We start from the raw sequence: 22908 nt of genomic DNA, 5'->3' as shown, positions 1-22908 counted from the left end.
ATGCCTTCCATCTGACCTTAGGAGGGTCCCAGACCCTGAGGTCACATCTGGATCCAGTGTGGCCACACCTTCCCCCCACCTGGCCACACCTCTTCCTGTACCTGGCCTAGCTAAGTCCTGGCCCAGGGATTGGTTACCCCTTTGTTCAGCCATTCCTCTCCACCATGCTGGGGAGAGGCAGCAGTTCGGTAAAGAAAATTCTTTTCCTGCCTGAATAGCACATGATGTTCTCTTCATCGGCTACCTAATTAAACCTACCTACTTAATATACCTTACATTAACCATACCATGTTACTAATGTGAATTCTTTGGTAAGTCATCTCTCCATTAGATTTAAAGATTCTAACAGCCCCTGTCTGTCCTTCAGAACATTTGCTACTCATATCATGTCATGGCATTGGAATATTGAACACTCCAGTGTTTCACACGGTATTTACAGAATCTCCAGAATTTGAACCAAACTTAAAATGAGGTGAGTACTTAAGCCTTGAGTCTCGACCCCACCCCACCCCACCCAACTCCGACCCTTACCTTTTCCACCTCTAGGCGACTCTCATTTTCTTTCTGTTATCTTCTTCCTTCTTTTTCCCAGTGCCATAATCACATTTTGTCCCAGCTCTTTTCACTGTGCTTATTTTATCTTATCTTATCTCAATGGTTCCTCCTCTCTGTCTCTCCCCTCCTTCCTCTCCCTCTGCCTTCTCCCCTCCCTCCCTTTCTGTCTTCTCTCCATTCCCCTCTCTGTGTGTCCTTTATCCCTCTATTTCCCCTTCCCTCCTCCTTTCCCCTCTCCCTCTGTCCCATCTTCCCCCCTTGTCTGTCTTCTTTCCATTTCTCCCTATCTTTTCTCTGTCTTTTCCTTCCTTCATTCCCTCTTTCCCTTCTTCATCCTTCTTTTCATTTCTTTCTTATCTTCCTCTATTGTCCTTCTGCCTTTTTCTTCTATCTCCTTATTTCTACTCTTTAACTTTAAGCTGGTTTGTTTTCATCTAAGGCCCCCAGTGTTCCTTGCTCCTCTCCTCTGCTCTCTTCCTATTTGTTCCCTAGCCTCGCCCTCAACCTCCTCCTTCCCCTTTCTGCCTCACTAATTGTCTTCCCACATGTCTCAATGCTTGCTTCTTCAGCGATGGCTTAGCTGTGTCCCTGGACTAATTTCATTCACATTAGGTAGCTGTCTCAGTCTTGTGACAAGTCATTTCCTTTTACGATTTTCTCTTAAGGAAAGGCTTAAATCTAGGCTGAAATAACTTGCAAATAGCCACACGGTTCTATCCCCTACACTGAAATAAAGCAATAATCAAATGCTGTACTGCACTGGAGATGAGCTGGGCAAAGCTGTGAGCTATAATGCAATGGCTGGACCTTGCCATCATAATCTCCTCATTTTGATCATCAGATTGCTCTTTGCAAGAGTGGAATGAAGGTGGTGGCTCCCATGGCAGTATTGGGGATACACCATTAACTCACTAATAAGGTCAGAGCCTTAATTTCTCTTTATTTGACCTCTATTAAACCTATCAGCAACTATTTATGGAGGCGTATACAGAAAAAAAATGAACAGAAACGTAGTTACTGAGGGCCAGGTGAAAGGCTTAGTACATCAGGTGCATCACTCAAATAACTTTTACAAAACACTTCATTTTGTCTAAGCAATCATTCATTCCACTTTCAACTGATAGAATCCTTCTGAGGCACATTAAGAAACATTTGTAGAAAAATTTCAGTGAATGAAAGAGAGGAAGGAGGAGAATGCAGTCAAGAATCAAATCTATATTCTACAAAATTAAGATGAGTGAGGGAAGGGGTGTGTAGGGGAGGGACAGGTGAGAATGTTCAACACGGTGGCATCCATCAAGACACCTGGCATTCATAAACTGCTGTGTTAAATGGCCACTGCTTTGTACAACTCCTCAAAGATGAGTTAAAAAGTTAAAAAAAAAATAAAAGAGCCTCTTGTTCTCATGGCCCAGGGAACAACAACCTGCAAAGACAACTACAGGGGCAGATTCATTCACCAATCATCATCCCTCCCCAGATTCATTCACCAATCATCATCCCTCCCCAGATTCATTCACCAATCATCATCCCTTTACAGATTCATTCACCAATCACCCCTCCCCAGATTCATTCACCAATCATCATCCCTCCCCAGATTCATTCACCAATCATCATCCCTCCCCAGATTCATTCACCAATCATCATCCCTCCCCTGATTCATTCACCAATCATCATCCCTCCCCAGATTCATTCACCAATCATCATCCCTCCCCAGATTCATTCACCAATCATCCTCCTCCGCACCATGCCTACTTGCCCTACCTAAGCAGCAACACCAGGAAGTGAGGTGGGAGACATTTCTTCTTTCTTGTACTTTCTCTTTTTTCTTTTCTCTCTCTTTTTTTTTGATGGGGGGAGGTACTGGGATTAGAACGCATGGCTTTGCACACCTCTACTTGAATTACTACCTCAGCCCCTGTTTCCAATGCCTATTTATTTTAATCTCTCAATGATGGTTTCAAGTATTTAATGTTTTATATTTTTCAAGTTACCCACAGTCATATGTCCTATATAATACATAATGCATTCAGTATGGTTCCAAGAACAATTTAACAACTTATGTTCACACTCTTTTTAGCTATTGTCAATATTTTAAGAATGTTAACTTGTCCACTACCCATAAATGCTAAGATAAACATACATATTTATCTTTTTTCCATATATGCTCTTATTGTAAAAATACTGTACAGATGGGTTACAGTTACATGAATAAGGTACTGAGTACATTTCCTATACAGCATTTTTACCTACTCCTTTGTTTTTCCTCTACAGGCAAAGTAAGCCAGACCCAAAGAAACACAGGTTCCATGGTTTCCCTTATTTGCAATAACTAGTACATGTCTAGGACAGGCAGAAAAAGTCAACAGCTATGTACCTATGACCATACAAGATGATGCTAAGCAAAATGAACCCCAAGATAGGGACACAAGAGGTTTTATGTTTTACTATATTTATACTGTACCATGGGATTTTTTTTTGTTTCTTTTGTATGTTCTTCCCCATGGTATAACCCCTCTTCTCACTGTATATGATTCAGGTGCCCTGCATCCTGTATAAACATTTTTCTAATTTGGGGAGGGGAAAGGAAATAACAAAATGGTGAAATCATGATACAGGTTGACCCATTGTAACAATGAGATGTATAATACATTATGTTGACAACAAACTTTGCAACTTCAGAGAGGGTGGGGAGGGAGGAGTTGAGGAGGTGGGGAGGGAAGGGATGCATTACCTGTTTTTGAGTTAGGATCTCATATTGTGTTCAGCCAGCCTGAACTATCGTCCTCCCGTGTGCTTTTCTCTACATAGCAGAGGAAGGAGGAGTGTATCACCATATCCCACAACCAAATGGGATGGAGTCATTAGAATGCATTTTGGCCTGTCTGGTTTGAACCAGTTCTTTCACCTCTCCTGTCAGAGATCATCTTAGAAGGCAACAGAATGCAAAACAAAGCATCATCTACATTTGTTCTTAAATTGAGTGATTCCAGGTTGGTTTAATTAATTAATTAATTATTTATTCCTTCATTCATTTATTTATTTTGTGCATCATGGGGCCTGAATTCTGGGCCTGGGTGCTGTCCCTCAGTTCTTCAGCTCAAGGCTAGTGCTCTACCACTTGAGCCACAGCGCCACTTACAGCGTTTTCTGCTTATGTGGTGCTGAGGAATCGAACCCAGGGCCTCATGCATGCAAGGCAAGCATTCTACCACTGAGCCACCTTCCCAGCCCCAGGTTGGTTTGTTTTTAAATGATTGTTTATTTCTACTCTGTTATTTCTCATCAATAAGTAATAGTATTGTCAGAAAAATAACAGGAGCTCACAAAGGTTACCCTTCTAGATTATTCTGTGACAAGCCATAGAAGGAAGCAGGCATAAATCATTCCCTTAGTACTTACAAATACTGCTGTGGGTTGTACAGCAGCTCATTTAAACCACCAGGAAGGACTTGTAGGGTAGAAATTCTTTTTCTTCCTGGAATAGATAAAGCAGGATGGGGAGAGATTATCTAATAGTGCAGGGTTTATATTTCCTAACTTCCAACTCCCACTGTACCAAAGTATAGAATCCACAAATGAAGATTTGATACGCTTCACTAGTTAAATTCATTCTAATGTGATTGTTCTAAAAATGATCATATGTAAGGGATAGCAAGACTTTAAAAAGAAAAACATTTATGGTTATGAATTTCTCTCCTGGATCTCTTACCATTCACACACAGACATTAAGAAAGTCATTAAGGACAAACATATATACATATATATATATATATATATATATATGATGGCAAAAATCAATAAAAAATGTATGTGAAATAGAAAAAAAATCATATTGCTTAGGACTTCGCATAAGCAGTCCTTTAAAAAGATATTTTATTGTAAAGATGCTGTACAGAGGGGTTACAGTTACGTGAGTAAGGCAGTGAGTACATTACTTGTTGATCATTGTTACCCCTTCCCTTTCTGTGTCTCCCTATCCCTCCCCTCCCCCACTTCTCACGCTCCTCACAGCCCTTTCTCCATAAGGAAAATCCTGTTTCCTCTGTTTCTTGATGGTATCTTTGGGAAGCATGAATGAAGGCTGTTGAATTTCGTGTTTAGGAAATGTTTTTAACATTAAATTCCATTTTAGAACGATAAATTGCCAACAGCTCACCAACAATAGGGAATCTTTTTTCTCTCTCTCTTCATCACAACTTTTTGGATTGGTTGTAAGGCAAATAGACACAAACTCTGGCCGTTGTGGATCCTTTATTTTTATTGGATTAAAACAATGCAAACTGGGCACTGTGTCTAAATGTTTAATGTAAACATTGACATTGAATGAATTTGCAGATCTACAGCTGCTCAAACAAAAGCAGTGGGTCTACTGGATTTCCTAGCTAAAACTCCATTCAGAGTAGAGTTGATAGTCCCACTTCAAGGCTTACTCTTCTGTGCTTGTGTACAGGCTTTGAGGATAGAACTATTATCTCCGTTGAATCCTCTTCTAAGAAGCAACCAAAACAAAGCTACTTAACATGTTTCCAGATTAAATAAGTGCAATAAGGAATTGCTTTTATTTTCTAAATTTAAAAAAAAATCCAGTTGATATTATTGATAGGCTAATGACATCATGGTATGTTGCTCCCATTTCAATGGAACCTATACTAAATCATTCCAAATGCTGCCAAAGTCCATATTTTTACTCTATGTCCCATTCCAAGCATTGTATCTGAAGGTACTTGCAGACCCTAGAACATGGTTTGACCCTCTGTGTACAATTAAGACTTGCACCACTCACAAAAAAATTAGACTTCGCAGGAAGTTACATGTCAAGTGTAGAAGTCAATCACTTAGTATACAGATACAACTAACACATGTATCTCGTTTAACTTATTATTCTTTGAGAATCAAGAAACTTTGGGGAAAACAATCAAAGTTGAGGGGTTTTTTCCTTTGGTAAAAATAATCAGTACTATTAATGCCACTAATAAAAATTAAAAGATAATGAAGACATCATCGTAATTAATGACATTGTAAGGAAACATTGAAGCAACACCCTCTTCACATCACCACTGCAAAGGGGGAAGTAAAAAGTCTTGTCACATTAATTAAGCCGGTTATTCCTAAAGGGCTTGCAATGCATTCCTCATAAGCGACAAAGTTATAATAGATGTGATTAAATGAAGGTATAATTATTTAGTTTCACATTAATGTTTCCTCTGGGAATGGTTTTAGAACATGGCTATTCTCATGACATAGTCAAGGGAGGAAAAAACTGAGTTAGACTCTAGTAGAAGGTGCAGTGTCTGACGCTTTTGAGTCCTCTGAGTGTCTTTTAAGTAGTTCAATTTAATAAGCTAGCAATGACTAGTTTTAGTCACTTGGGTTTTACCTAAATCTCATCTTTTCCATTTTTTTGAAGAAAGCACTTCTATATTCAATTCTTTCAGTCAAAACCAACTTGCTATTTTATCTTCTTTTTTCTTTATTTTAGGTAATAACAGAAACTTCTTAGAATAAACAACTAATGAAAATAGTTATTCTCAGGTATCAATATGTACTTTTTAATTTTTGTCTCATCTTGGAAAATAAATTCTAAAGCCATACTAATATTGGAGTTTTTTCTTTCCTAGCCTTGGATTCTTCTGATAAATATTCACAAAAACATCTGTAACTGCTACATCTCCCATGTTATTCCCATGTTCAGTTTCAATCTACCTTAATGTAATGCTGATAGACTATGTTTCTTAGAGAAGTTTTGTTTTGTTCTTTTATTTTGAGATAGGATTTGATTATGGACCCCATACTAACTTTGAACTCATGATCCTTCTACTTCAGCTTCCTGAGTGCTAGATTACAATATTGTTGTTTTATCATGAAAGCTTCCAGTTCACAAACTTTAATGATTTCCTAATGTCAACAACTTAGAAATTCAAACAATTTGGGTTTTGATATTTGTGTTGTTGTTGTTGATTTACTTTGGGTGAGGACAAGAGAGGTGAAGGAGAATGATGATAGGTAACTGATTAAGATGCTTTTACTCGGAAGTGGAGCTGTGGCTCAAGTGGTAGAGCACTAGCCTTGAGCTGGAGAGCTGAAGAACAGCACCCAAGCCCAAAGATCAAGCCCCACTACCACCAACAACAACAACAAAAAAGATGCTTTTACTCATAAATTTTTATTTTGAATTAATACCCCTTTCAACAACAACTCCTTAAAGATAATAAAAAATAAAAGTAAAAATAAAAGTTACTTTTCTAGCTCAAACAAAATCAACTCTTTAAATAAAAGGGTAGAAACCTATCAGTTATTATGTACCTCTGTCCTTTCTAGAACTGTGCCAGACACATCACAGAAATTATCTCACATAACTGTTACCAAGAACCTTGGATGTGGGGAAGAAAACCAAGATAGAGAGAGGAAATTGTGTGATTTATCTCCTACTCTCCATGTTGAGAATGGTGCATATATAGTACCGCAAATAAAATAAAATAAAGGTAAGGGGTCTGTGGCTGTTTTGGGTATTTCCAGAAGATTACAGTCCTAAATGTTTTATTCCCTGGTCCATTCTTGTGAAGTGCCACTCTTTGAAAATAGTCAATCCCAGGTGTTTCCCACACACACAAAGGGCTTTTGAAGCCATTTTCAACCAAAATCAAATCTTGTGCTACCCTGTATCCTCTAGCATCCAATTGTTTTTTAGCTCTCTATTGCTAATATCTAATGTTCTGCTCTCAGAAGCTTGGTCACCACCAATAAGCACAGGCTGAGACAAGTGATGCTACTGCAGGGCTCTACCTATGGCTCATCTAAGTAGATACCTGCTACCGCCCTTTGATAGCTTATTGTAATCAGATGCTTGTCTAGATATGCCTGCAAGGAAGCAAACAATGTCATAAGAGGTATTTATGGATTTTGATTCACTATGCTTTCATTCACTCAGTAAATAGTAGTGTTGATGCCATATGGACAGACATATTTCTAGAGCTTGGAGCAAAGGGAGTTACATAAATGAGCAGCTCCCTGTCTTATTTTTTTTTCTCCCTGTCTTAAAATAATCTTGACCAATGACTTTGAGATGCTTCTATTTTAGGATATTAGAGGATCCAACAATTCCACTGGTATCCATGGGTGCATCATTCATCAATACTTAACCAATGACTACGTACACCAAAGAGAAATTAAGTGACACATGAATAAAAACTACAGTTATGGAATGGACAATGATGTAGTCACAAGTAAAAGTTACCACATTTCCATGAAAGCATTTGGATTTGTACATTAAGTTGAAATTATAAAGCAGAATTACAAATAAAGTATGTTATGGACATGGTGAATATGGCAAACTGTATATAATTATTGACATTTTTTCTGTGTTGCATGAATCAAATTTTCTAATTTTCCTTTGAAGTTTAAGACTACAAAATTGATCATGTACTTATTTTCAGAGACCAACAGATATAAAAGTAAACTATGGCAAGGAGCTGATGGTTCATGATTATAATCCCAGCTACTCAGGAGGTTGAGATCTGAAGATCACACTTTGAAGACAGCCAGGGCAGGGAAGTCTCTGAAACTCTTATTTCCAATTATCCACCATAAAACCAGAAGTGGCACTGTGGCTCAAAGGGGTAGATTGCTAGATTTGGCTGAAAAAGCTTAGGGACAGAGCTTAGGCTCTGAGCTCAAACCCTACAACACATACACAAACACACACACACACACACACAAACACACACGTAATGGTATATGAAGACAAGGTAAAAAAAAGTAAATGGTATATGAAGACAAGGTAAAAAAAATATCAACAGAGAAAGTGAATTTGATAAAAGCCTGTTAAATGCAGCTATCGAAATATCATAATGAAACCCCTTGCATCATTAATATGGACTAATGAATAGATAAAAATGTAAAAGTAATCTAGGCTAACTGCACTCCTTCATTCTGCCCTGTAGCAATGTGTTTAACCTCTCAATTAGTCCTCACAAGCCCAACCCAATAAATAAGCATACTTGACAAAGCTGTATAACAAGTTGGGTATTATTTGGACAATAGTAATATAGAAAACTATCAGCAGTCAGTGTTTACTATTGCAACATAGATAAATTTCATGGCTATATGTTGGTATGAAGCTCATTGTTTTCAAACAGATTAAATACTTCTCAAATGAGATACATGCAGTGATTTGGGCTACTTCTTTAACAACTATGACAAAAGCAATGAGGAACAGAGAGCTGCTCAGGAGACTATTGAGGAAGAAGGAGGAGGACAATTTCTTCCACTGTGAATTGGGTAAAGTTGATCAACTCAGGACATCTTTGAAAGAGAACTGAACTCAAGCCAAGCTGGGCGGATTTGCAGAACCGTGCCGGTGAATCTCATCCTTTTCCCCAACAGATCCTGAGTTCGTTATTGGGAGCAGTAGAGCAACCCATCCTTGTCATTAGCCCTAATAGTCTAACAGTGATAGGACATGATTTCAAAGATTTCCTTAAGAGATGGCAAAGGAACTGACCTCTTAAGTAAAAGACAATAATGATGGGCCTAATAAGAGAAGTAGACTTAAGGACAACTTATTGACCCACTCAATATGAAGACCCACTCTTTTGTAATTAGAAATAGAATCCCTGAGATTTAACCAGCTCTGTTGTCAATTAGAAGCTCGGTGATAGGAGAGCCAAACCATCTTTCTTAAAGAATACTAACTAGGGCTGGGAAGGTGGCTCAATGGTAGAGTGCTTGCCTTGCATGCATGAGGCCCTGGGTTCGATTCCTTACTACCACATAAGCTGATAAAGCTGGAAGTGGTGCTGTGGCTCAAGTGGTAGAACTCTAGCCTTGAGCTGAAGACGTGAGGGACAGCGCTCAGGCCCAGAGTTCAGGCCTTGCAATCAGACAAAAAAAAAAAAAAAAAAAGAATGCTAACTAAGGGGAAAGAGAATGCTACAAGACAGAGGGGAGGGATAGTAGGTTGTGAAATAATTCAGAAATCTTCAGTGTCTTATATTTGTTAATAGATTTTTCTAGGTAAAAAATGCAAACTAGTTATTTCCAGGTGTTTTGTATGGAGGAGATGGTGCATGCCAGTCCTGGGGTTTGAACTCAGGTTCTGAGTGATGTTCCTGAGCATTTTGGGCTCAAGCCTATCTCTCTACAACTGGAGCCACACTGCTACTTCTAGCTGTCTGAGGGTTAATTGAAAATAAAAGTCTCATAGACTCTCCTATTTGGACTGGCTTCCAACCACAATCCTTAGATCTCTGCCTCCTGAGGAGCTAAGTATTTATGTGCATGAGTCCCAGGCAACTGGCCCTTATTAGAAGAATGGTTTGATTACTCTGGATTTTTCAAGAACGTTTTGATTAAAATATCTGAAAGGAAATTTTATGCTAACACTAATAACTGCTTGTCAGCATTTTATATAAGCTAATTCTTTCAAGCCTTATAACAGTTCTTTAAAGTGCATCTAACTCTGACAAAAAAAAAATAGCATGCTCAGAGATAACCTAAATATCAAGAACACTGTCTTGTATGTCTTGCAGGGGGATATGAAACCAGTTGCCTCTGACTCAAAGTTTAATGGGCTTTCAATTATGTCAGACTGCAGATGCATGTTTAAAGATATACTTCAAGAACCGATAATTTATTTCACAATGAACTCTCACGTATTAATTAGATGACTTTTCGCACATCAAAACATGCCTTTTAAACTGACATTTTGATGTGAATTCTCTAAGTTTATCAAATAATTACTGCCTTACAGCTTTGAGCCAATGGTACACCAAACATTGAGCAAATTCTCTCTCAAGAATAAATAATGTGCTTTCACTATAATGCCGTATAGCTCTAAATCATATTTAAATTCAAATTTTCAATGATTATAGTATGGAATGTCATTGTTATATGTATAAGGAAGAAGAGTATCAGCTCATGTACAGTGAAAGAATATTTCCTTAGTGTTAGAATATAAGAATGTTCTAAACTTAGAAACAGTAACACAAGTCCAGTTTAACTTTACCAGTCTACTAGGGATGTCATAACAAAACATCTCTGAGTGGTTTCACTCACAGAAGTTTATTTCTTACACACTAGGTGTTGAATACCCAAGATTAAAGTATCAATAACTTTAGTCTCCTCTGGTCTTGCAAATGTTTGCTTTCTCACTGTTTTCTCATATCTCATTTAAAACCAACTCCTTATATAGCACTGATAATGTAAAATGAACTTCATGTCAAGTAGCATTTCCAGTTTTAGTTCTATCATACAAAACACACGATGCCTAGTTTTCTTTTATACTCTGGAGGAACTGTGGATAATAAGAAGTGGAGGGGGTCCTTTTGAAGGTTTTCTATTATTTTATGAAGGAATTTATGAACAGCAGCTCATTTTAGCATCAAATATGTCATGGATCAACGTATTTTAAACATTATATACATCCATGATGCTAGACATGAAAATGCAACCCATGAAAATTTATGTTAGAAAATAGATTTGCTGTGGTTAGGGTACTTGAAAAAAAAATTCAGAGTCATAAATTTAGAGCCACTACAGTAGAGAGGGGGAAAATGAACAAAAAGCATTAAAATTTATTTAAGACAAAATTCTACTTATTAACAACAATAAAATAAAACCTGATTTGAAATGGTTAAAGATAGCCAGGAGCCCATGGCTCACTTCTGTAATCTGAACTATGCAGAAGGCTGAGATCTGAGGATCATGGTTCAAAGCCAGCCAGGAAATAGAACTGTAGCTCAAAGTGGTGGAGCAGAAGAGCTCAGAGACAGTACCTAGGCCCTGAGTTCAAGTCCCACTATATATTCAAAGACTTTGCATAAACTTTTCTTCAAAGATAAATAGCTGGCTGAATAACACATTAAAAAAAAGTTAAGATCGTTTGGGAATGCAAATTACAACCACAGTGAGATGCAACTTTGCACCATAAGGAGAATTGTTATACAAAAGAGGAAATGAAGGAAGAGCAGGGGAGAGGATGGGAAAGGAAGGGAGGAGGGGGAGAAGAGGGAAGAGGAACTGCACTTGATGGAAGGAGGTGGAGACAGTGAAACCCTTGTGTGATCAGAGGCTGCAGAATCACTATGTGAGTTTCTTAAGAAGTTAAACATAAAATTACAAAATACAGGACAAGTCAACATCTTATCCTATACTTAAAACACAAAGAAACAAAACCTTGAATGCAAGAACTCATTTGCATGCCTTGTTCACAGGGGCATTATTCCTATTAGCTCAAGGTAAAAATCAATACAAAAACCTAATGCCAGATGAAACTATGACAGAGTATGTTGTGTACATATAGCATCATACTACTCAGCTTTAAAAAAAAATGAAAAAGTGGGGTTGGAAGAGATAGGGGAAGACTCATGAAAGACACATCAAAATTGAGAAAATTCTACTCACAAACTGATAGGCTCAGTTGAAACCCCTTTAGACAACTATTGAAAAGTAATTTAAAAATTCAAAAAAAATTAAAGTAAGTGAAAATTTTATTTACACTGCAAAATGGAGAAAGTTTGAAGACAGAGTGTCCACTGAGCTCAGTCATTTACAGAATGTAGAATATTGTCTGATTTCACTCATGAGACTTACCTCAACTAGTTAAAAGGATAAGCACTGAAGAGCGAACAGGTCTGGAGTGCTGAAGAGGAGGAGGAATCTAAACTTGCTGTTTAATGGGTGCAGAGTTTGCCAGATCAAAATGTTTGAAGATGTCTGATGGCAATGATTACATAGAGCAATCTGAGTTTACTTAAGTCCACTGACTTACCCTGATACTAGAGGTAAATTTATGTATATCTTCCCAAATTAAGATTGAAATATAATTTGATGCTACTTATTTGTGGATTAAGAGTAAATCTTTCAGCTTGGCATTGGACATATGTATGACATCCAGATTCCAAAATAAAATTGGCAAGGGCAAATTCTATCAATACATAAGACGACTGCTTTATCTAACCAACTATTCATGCAACACATGTGTCAAAACCAGGATTATGCAACAAATGTCAATTTTCTAGCACAGATGGGGAGCTCTAAACATGGAGACCTTCTTCCTGCTTTCACTAACAGAAGCATAGCCCTTAGATGCTAGGATTAGAACTTGTGAGGATACGGGTACAGAAACCTAGAGAATAAAATAACATTCCCTTTACAAACAATATTGTTATCTATCTGTAATTCATATCAATATTTCAAAAAGACCCTGAATCTTGTCTATACATTGTTCTAATTTGTGGAGGGGAAATGAAATAACAAAATGATGAAATAAGGATACAGGTTGACCCATTGTAACAATGAGATGTAACAATGCTCGAGAGGAAATGTACTCATTACCTTACTCATGTAACTGTAAACCCTCTATACAGTATCTTTACAATAAAGACTATATATCATTAAAAAAGATATTTAGAAAAGAAAACCCTTGATAATAAGCTCCAATATATCAAAGCAGAAACAAATGCATATGTTCCTAATGTCACAAAGAATCATACAAATAAATTAGTACACAACCAGGAAAAGATTGATTGGGTTGATCCTCTTTGTTGCTGCTGTTTCTTTTTGTTTAATTCCATTTATTGCTTGAAGTTGCTTGCAATGCCTTACCAGTCTGTTTTGTATTAGCTTGTTACATATTGTCATAAATGTTTTAAAGTTTGGTTATTGCTTTTCTTCAGATCCATAACCTTACTTTAATTACCCACATATATTCACTTCTACTTAGCAGCTCATTTCTTTGTGTCAGTAAGTTACACAATGAGTGTAACTGTTTTACTTCCTACTGATTCTCTCCTAGGTCTCAGCTAAGTCATCAGAAAAGAGCATTCTCTCAGAGTTGTCTGGATCTAAAAGCCCAGTGGCATCTGACAGGATCAGGAGAAATGAGTGTCTCTGTATCTCCCTCAACATCTTAATTATTTATCACCTAGCTGCAGGTAGGTCAGGCCTTCTGGAGACATTCTGTCAATCTGACTTGAATCACAAAGAAAGGGAAGCTCAGAGCTCAGGCTCACCTAGGCTGACTATCCAATAACTTCTGAGACTCTCAAAGAGATCCACATACCAGTAAGGAATCAGTAGGATTTCCTCAAGTCAACACAGTAAAAAAAAAAAAAATCACCTGGTTAAATACTTCAAATTATTGGATTCACTCCTTTGCCCCATCTCTTGGTTCATGAATGGGTACCAAGTCAGCTAGAGACAAAGTAAAAGCATAATGTGAGACAGAGTATTCTCTTTGGGAGCAGTGTGGTTAGGTAAGAACAGAATTTGAAATGGTTGGCAAATACACAACCAAGGAGCCTGGCTACGTTGAGTTACTCACAAGCATAGGATTTGCTATAGGAGTGTGTTTCAAACACACACACACACACACACACACACACACACACACACATACTATGAACCAAGGAATTACAGAGATTACTTTGTGAGACAATGTCCTGGCACTGCTGAAATGTCAAAAGCTAACACTGGGGTTTGTAAGGATCTTCAGCAGATGGCAAGTTCCTTAATCTAGGACTCACAGTTAGTGTAGATAAAAATTTGGGGTTATGAGTCATGATTTTCTCAAAAGGAATTACAATTAATTACTGTATTTTTTTTCCAATGAGAGCAAAAGGACCCTGCTCTGTTTTTGGATAAGATATATATTGAATTCTAGTTTTGTCATTTTGGTTTCCCAACTCTGATTTTAAATAGCCATGTAAATTTTGGTTTCCCATAGAAAATAAATGTACAATAAAAGTCAACCCTGAAATCAATCCATAGTGAAACAAAACTAAGTTAAACAAAAGCTTATGGAATATTTTGGGGTGTGTTTTAAAACATTAATGTTGTGAAAGTTTACACTCACTGGAGAACATGCCAGCAACAATGCCCCATTTGTTTCAGGGTCATTTGCTATGTTATGAATGTACCACAATTTATGTTTTTCTCCTGGAAGAATATAATCTTTAAATATATAATCTTAAAATATATTTTATTATCTTTAAGTAGTTGTACAAAGCAGTTGCCACTCAACAAAGCAGTTTATTAATAAAATGCATCCTGATTGAGTTCATCCCTTTCATCATTCTCCCCCATCCAATATCTGTTTCTAATGGGTACTCAGGAATACATTGACCTTATTTGTGAAAAGTGCGTTCTGGAATATTTACTGCAAAGTTATAAGTAGCTGTAACAAACTTCCTTAGAAAGGCAATGTCAAAGTTCAGCAAAGTGAAACATGAGGAAGAAGTTACTGGAAAAGACTCAAGGGGAAAAAGGTAGATGAATGAAGATGAGAATACAGAAGAATGCAATCAAGAATCAAATGCTCATCCTACACAATGTAAGAAGCATGAGGGAAAGAGTGGGTGGGGAAGGGATTAGTGAGAACACTGGAAGGGGTGACATGAATAGAGAGATACAGTCTTCATAAACTGTTTTGTTAAATAGTAACCCCTTTGTACAACTACTTAAAGATAAATTTTAACAAGCTAGATAGTTGTAACAAACTTTCCATAGCTGTCAACAAGGACTGATCACTATTTGTTATATTATTCTAAAAAGTAATTTTAATATGCTAGGATAACATAAAATAACATAAATTCAGGAATATCTGAAAATTATGTCCTATTCTCAAATCCTCATATTAGTGTATTTAGGGAATTTGAAATCATAGGGACTTTCATAGAATTCTCCAGGGACTCCAAGGAACAGAGTTTGAAGTTTGAACTTGGTACTTTAGAGACTACGTGCATTGGGGTTTCATGGCCATTAAACTAACTTCACCTGTAGGGCTAGTAAGAAAGTATTTGAACCAACAAATAGGCTTTTATCTTTATATTGCAAAGCATCATCTTTAATTTGGGGCTGTTTTTCCTTTTGTGATTCTTGAGGTTTACATTTCTGCTGCGTGTTAAACTTTCAAAAGGTGAGAGACTATTTATTTACATTATGTTCCATTTGTCTAATAGATGTCTGACAGTTGCAATAAGTTGGTGGAGCCTTAGAGGTTTCTAAAAGGAAACAAAACCAAACTTTCAGTGTGACAGCTAGAACAGTGGGAAAATCCTGCCTTGATTTTGGAACTGATTTTATGTGTTTGCTTTCATGTACCCTATGGAAGACACACTTTATATGAAAGGCGGTCTAAGACAAAGGGCTGATGCCAAGGTTCAAACAAGAGAAGTGTATGGAACTCAACATATAAGGGAACTGATTTATGCTGACGGTTATGGTAAAATATCTGATCCTGGTTAATGGCTTGATAGCTGAGGATTCTCACTTAGCTTACCCAACCTCCAGTTTGTTTTTCAGCTAAATGTGAATTCTCTTCAAAGAACAAGAATATAAAGTATATAAAATACATCAAATTCAGAGAGAGAAAAAGAGAGAAAGAGAGAGAGCTGATCCTTCTCTCTTATATCCCAGTTTCCATGTCCTGCCCACCCAATTTCCTGCTTCTTGTTATCTAAAGTGGACATTGTAAGAGCGTAATTAGAAAAAAAAGGGATGGGTAGAGTTCCTTGTTTTGTGTATAGAGCATCTCGAAGAGAGAAGATGGTGCTCCTGTAATAAAGTGCTTAGAAAGGAGGCTTCCTATCTATGGAGATACTGATTTCACATTGTTTGGGTCTATATACCCAGAAATGGGGATACTGGACCATTATTGAGGAACCTCAATTCTGCCATAGTCAAAGAAAAAGAGGAAGAAAGGAGGGAAAGAGGGAGAGGAGGGATAGGAAGGAAGAAGAGTGAATGTCAAATGAAGAATTGAAAAATAACTGAAGAGATAGTAATTCATTCACAAATGTGTTCACTGTGAATAATCAAGTATACAACTTGCTCATTTTCCTCAAGTATTTACCATAATTTTAGATGAACAAAACATTAGGAGTTATTTTTTGAAAATAGGAGTTATATTTTGAAAATTTCAACCTTCTTTTACAAGTTATTTTATGTATTCTACTTAGACTTTTTTTTTGGCATGGCAAAGTTATATGAAGTTTCCTGTATCTTTCCTCTATAAATATGTTTATATTTTAAAATTTTATAGCATTTGTGGAATGTAGAATGTTATAGGTACTTCTTTTGCCCCTATAAATAAATAATTCTCACAATTGGGACTGGATACTATCTGTCAAATAAAATGAGGTCTCATGATCTCTGAACCTTTCTGAAAGGTTGAGATTTTGCTTTGGAATCATATGAAGTTTATTAGTAATGGAACTATTATTGATTATTGTATTCTTTTCATGTAAATTGATTTGACATGGTGGAAGAGGGTAATATAAATTCTCCCCGCTTTTAGAAAGGTTGTATTGGTTTGTTATCATAGACTGACCCATTTCTTCTCATTCCAAGGGAAAGCAACACTTGCAGACTAGACTATAGTCTCTGTAATTTTGCCAGTAGAGCCTCTATTATTGCTTAGAACTTACATTATTAAACTTTCCAGAAGGTGTTTTCTCTCCTGTCATGCCTTCACACACAGGAATACCACTTCCTTCTCTTTGTACCTACGATTAGCATCTCATCACAGCCTTTACTGCATAATTTCATGAATATTGGTTTTATTTAATTATTATTATTATTTTTTTGTCGGTCGTGGGGCTTGAACTCTGGGCCTGGGCGCTGTCCCTCAGCTCTTCAGCTCAAGGCTAGTGCTCTACCACTTGAGCTACAGCGCCACTTCTGGTTTTCTGGTGGTTTATTGCCTGGGCTGGCTTTGAACTGCGATCCTCAGATCTTAGCTTCCTGAGTAGCTAGGATTACAGGCGTGAGCCACCGGCGCCCGGCTCATTTAATTTTCTTATGTATTTATTTTTTAATTATTTTAAGTAATTAAACAGAAGAGGTGTCATATAACAAAGCAGTCTATAAATACAATGTATCTTGATAAGTGTCACCCCTGCAATATTCTCACTACTCCTTTGACTCACCCCTTCCCTTGTGTTTCTTAGTTTTGTGGTTGATTTTATTTTACTTTATTTTATATTGGCTCTGGAGCTTGAACTGAAGTCTTGGATGCTATCTTTTAGCTTCTTCTCTCATGGCAAAAGTCAACCACTTGAGCCACAACATACTTCCAGCTTTTTGCTAGTCAATTGGAGCTGAATCTCATAGATCTGTCTGCACAGGCTGGTTCTGGACTTTGATCCTCAGAATGCTACCCCTCAGTAGCTAGGAGTACAGGTGTGAGCAGTTAGCATTTGCCTGAGTGTTGATTTTTTTTTTTTTTTAATATTCTTCTCATCCCTAGAGTTAACCTCAGCAATGGACTACAATGTATAAAGTTACATTATATCTTATACTTCACAGATTTTAATTATTTTTTTATTTCACTCCTGTTCAGTATTTTATTTACTATTTTCTTTTTTTGTGGTCATTATAGTTACTAACGTATTATTTGCAAAGATTTGTATATCATTTATAATCAACTTACTCTACTCTTTTGAATCTCTGTTATATAACCTTAGACTCTTCTAAATAAGGATTAACCAGAAAGAAAAACATAGACTTCTACTAAGAAAAATGATCTCAAACTTTGCAGTTTGAGATCAAATGTGACTACTGTTCAGATCTACCTTTCATACCATCTAACCAACACAGAAAAGAGAAAAACATGAGCTGCTACCTAACATCATTAGAAAACAAAGTACAACATTCACCAATAGCCTAAATTCCAAATACTGTTGGGGATTATGTAACATAACTTTGCAGAGAGAATTCTAGAAAGAGGCCCTTCCATTCCTGAGGAACATTTGAATACTTGATGCTGTCATTGTTTCGAGAAACAAATGTCAATAATGGTAAGTAGAAGATACTATCATTTTATGAGTATGAATAAGCGAGTATAACCTCAATGATAAAGTTGATTTATAGCTAGTTTCCTTTCTTGGCTTGTAGAATTTCAAAATACAACAATTAATTATTGTTGGAGTAAAACCTGAGCAATTTGGTTAAAGATATAATAACAGAAACACTATACAAATATTCAACTTGGAGAACTGTAGTTAAAATAATAGAAAAATATTACTCTTTCCACAAAAAAGCTACCTAATGCTGCAGATACCTCATGTAGTTTATTCATAACTAATGTAACTCAACATTTTCTGTGTTCCTTAAATTTTTGTAATACATAAAAACGTTTTGTATTGAAAGACACTTTAAAAATGCACCTGTAACCAATTTTGTTTCAGTTACCCACAGTCAACTGTTGTCCAAAATATTAAATAGAAAACTCCAGAAAAATTTCCTGTGTTTTAAAATATATGTCATTAGTGTGATGAAATCTCTCAATGTCCTGCTTAGGACATTATTTATTCTTTTGTCCAATGTATCCATACTGTATGTAATACCTGCCCATTATTCACTTAAGTAGATGTCTGGAGTTATTGAAGTTACTATCATGTTATTACAACATTTATACATAGGATTCAGTACTGTCTCCAGTCTTGTAAGTATATGACATTATTTTTGGTGCATCTTCTTACGCATTTCTTCAAGAGCAGCTTCTTTCTCTTTCAGTGCTTGTTTAAGACTTCTTATTTTTTCATCTCAGATGGTTTCTTCCAGTTCTGGTAGTGTCACTGGGAAAACATCTTCAGTGTAATTTTATTAAAGGAATGACTGTTGAAAAGCTACATTAGGACTCATTCTTTCTTTCTTCTGCTTCTCAGAGGAGCAGTGCTCCGTCTCTGCACTTTTTTCTTCTGAGGTTTTTCTGTGGCTTGTGACAAAGTCATGTTGTAACGCATCTCAAGCTGGCAAAATACTGCCAAAGGTTTGGGAATGGGTCACATCAATTCCTTCATTTATGACTGAGTTAAATGCATTCTTGGTTTTTCTCTTCTTTGTGTGATCCATCTTAACTGTTTTGGCTTTCCTTTTCTTACCAAAATTGTTTTCTTTCTTCTTCCTTCACCACAGACTCTGTCTCTTGGTGAGTATTAATTTCCACCAAACTACTAAAGGAATTAAATCCTTGTCCTTAGCCACGTGGTCAGGAGTTCGAATAAGGCATCTCTCAGATCCTTAGTGAGACCAAATATCTTTTTAAATTCAGTATCATTCTTCAGATACGGTGCCTTATTACTGCTTCTTTGAAAATCTTTCCTTCCTTCCTTCCTTCCTTCCCTCCCTTTCCTTCTTTTTCTTTCTTTCATTGGTCGTGGGGCCTGAACCCTGGGCCTGGGCCTGGGCACTGTCCCTCAGCTCTTCTGAGCCACAGCACCACTTCTGTCTTTTATCTGCTTATGTGGTTCTGAGGAATCGAACCCAGGGGTTCATGCATGCAAGGCAAGTGCTCTACCACTGAGCCATCTTCCCAGCCCCTCTTGTTATTTCTTCTTTGAATGCCTTTTTCTATTGTTGAGGACATTTGTGGATTCGTTGGAGGCGGGGCCTGAACTTTCCTCAGCAGAGTTCAGGAAGCCCTTCAGCAGGTGATTAGAACAGTGTATCCCATACAGTGGATAGCACTAGAACGAGATTTGTGACCACGCCTGGAGCCAAACTAGAGAGAGGCAGGCTGCACCTTAACACCCAGAAGCCTTCTAGGAGTTGGCGCTGAGAGCTGAGAGGCTGTGGGTGGTGGAGTCAGATTTTAATTTTTATATCTCCTGTTGGTTCATTTTTTCATGAGCAGCACTAAATTGCAGCTAAGAAAAGCAATAAAGAACTCTGTAAGTTATAGCAATCCCTGTCCACATTTCAATTCCAACACTCTAAATTCTATAGGCATTACTACAGTACAAAAAAAAAACACAAACAAAAAAACAAAAACCATTGACCTCCAAATTACCTGAATTTCTTCAATCCAGACAAAGATCTAGTTGAATGATAACTTACAAAGATAATATTATCCTGTTTACTCAGTAATTTCAACTCTGCAGCATTGCCTAACTAGAAGAAAAAGAGAAAAAGGAGAAGAAAGTACACGTCCATTTGGCGTCCCACTGCCTGTATTTACTTAATTTCAGGCACTTAATATTTTCCATCCTTAGTGTTCACTATAATTAGCTGAACAAGATACTTGAAATGATACATTTCAATAAAAACAATTATATAAAAGTACCTTTTAAATTAATTGACAGCCTAATATAGCCTTCTTCATACTGTGTTACTGGATATGTTATTGAAGACACCCTATGGTTTAAAAACAGAAGTTTGGAAAATGCTGGATAAAGTCAAATGGGAGTTGAACATTGAACATTTTCAGAAAACAGTGGTGTACAGATGGGTCTAGAGCCTCCAGCTGTGTAGACAGGAGGCTGTGATTAGAAGCAGTGCTGTTCCAAAGCCCAGGAAAAGCATTTGGAAGACTTCATCTCAACAAATAATCTGAGCACTGTAAAAAGTATATGTACTCCCAAAGAGTCAATTGTTCATAAGTATGTATTATTAATTATTTCTTTTAAAAATATTTACTTATTTATTTATTCCTGCCAGTTGTGGGGCTAAAACTCAGGGCCTGAATGCTGTCTCTGAGCTGCTTTTGCTTAAGGCTAGCACTCTACCACTTGAGCCACAGAGCCACTTCTGGCTTTCTTTGTGATTAATTGGAGATAAGAGTCTCACAAACTTTCCTGCCCAGCCTGGTTTCCAACACCATTCCTCTGCAGTGTCCTGAGTAATTAGGATTATAGGTGTGAGCCACAGGTGCCCAACTATGGAATAATTTTTACCAAGACTATTTTCACTGTCACTTTCCTTTACAGCTATGATGTGCTTTCTCTATGTATGGGTACAAGTTGGTAATTACTCATTATTATTTATTTCAAGTTAAGAAATGAAACCTTAGCATTGTGCTTTCACAGTAAGTGATGGCAAACTGACTAGAGTTCTCTCTGTCACAAAGAAGATGTTCTGTGGTCTAGCCTCTACCATCATCAAGTGACCTTTGGCTTTGCCAGCACACAGAACACTGCACTACAGAATTAAGATGAGCCTGCCCCTTTCTTCCAGGACAAACCATTGTGCCTTGCTCACCTTCTGCATTGCCTTGTCTTTCACTTGGGTGAATAGAGTTCCCTCTGTAGTTTTACTCAATCCAATCTTTGGTACTCTTTCAGAGTTCATTTTATAATTGGTTAGAAACATTTTATATATAAAATCACATTTGCATATGATTCATCACATATCCATTCACAAGGTTTATTTTTCTTTTGCTTTTATAAAAATCACTTCTTTTGAGTTTGTAATGGACATCTAAAAAGCCTCATTTGTCTGGAGGTGTTTGGGTTTTAGAAGTATTCACATAGAGCTACTTGTATTGGGGAAATTCATGTCAGGAATAGGAATAATTTAAGGCAGCATTATCAGGTGCTAGTTACAATGCCATCTTATCAGCCAGCTATACTGAGCATTGCTAGGCTCTCCTTATAGTCAAGAGCAGAAAGGTCATGGAGAATAACTGCTTACGTAATGATTAAATATTCCTTCCCATCCATTTGCCACACGCAGCCTGTTCTCTTTGATACCAAGACTTCTGTCCACTGTGAGGACTTCAGTGTAGATGCCTTGAGTCTCTTCACATCTTGTCTCCCTTAAACATCCAAACATTAAACATTCAAACCTCTTTGACAGAATTGATGGAGATTTAATGATTCTTTGTTGAAACAAACCCTTAATTCTTCCTTTAACTTATGATAAAGCTGTTTCCTTACAGGCAAGCCTTCCTTACAGGTGACTGTGACCTTTGTTAAAGGGGACTATGACCTTGATAGCTGAATCCTGTCTATGACTGACATCTACAGTAATTCCAGCTTTGATTGAGGTCAAAAACTACTGGTGAACAGAAAGCTGCCCCCAAGGAAGCTTTTTCTTTCTGGAAATTCTGTACACCTGGGTAAGTGTGGTCCAAGATTCACCTGCAGTGAATCCAGCAGTAGCTCATCAGAAGGCTGAGAGAGGAATGTCAAAGAGTGAGTAAATTCAGATGATGGTCCTTCAAGAAAAAAGTTCAAGCCTGCATCTAAAATAAATCTACTGACTTGGGGAAGTTTGCCATTCCTTTCAGAAACTATGACTTGAGATTTTGACATGCATCAAGCTCTGTGAAGAAAACAGAAGATTAAAGAATTAGAGACTGAAACTAACATTTCTGAGATATGAAGCATATGCCAAATGTCCTGCTTAAGGGCTAAGCTCGCCATTGGTAGAGAAATACCTATTATGCTGGTTAATCTCATAACTGGACTTCAGGGTACCCAGAACTTATTGGCTCAAACATTATTGTGAGTTAGTCTGTGAATGAGTTTGTAGGAACCCTACTGCATTGTTGGTGGGAGTGTAAACTTGTTCAACCACTTTGGAAAGTAGTATGGAGGTTCCTCAAAAGACTCCACATAGAGCTCCCCTATG

General features: G+C 37.1%; 1 pseudogene; it reads right to left on the bottom strand.

Moving 5' to 3' along the window:
* Positions 1 to 19014: 19014 nt before the first annotated feature.
* LOC105982915 overlaps positions 19015 to 22908 on the bottom strand; it is a 33573-nt pseudogene continuing 29679 nt past the window's right edge.

Source organism: Dipodomys ordii, unplaced genomic scaffold, assembly GCF_000151885.1.
Source record: "Dipodomys ordii isolate 6190 unplaced genomic scaffold, Dord_2.0 Scaffold18, whole genome shotgun sequence".
Lineage (NCBI taxonomy): Eukaryota > Metazoa > Chordata > Mammalia > Rodentia > Heteromyidae > Dipodomys > Dipodomys ordii.
The sequence above is the reverse complement of the archived record's forward strand: the minus strand, read 5'-3'. Positions and strand labels throughout refer to the sequence as shown.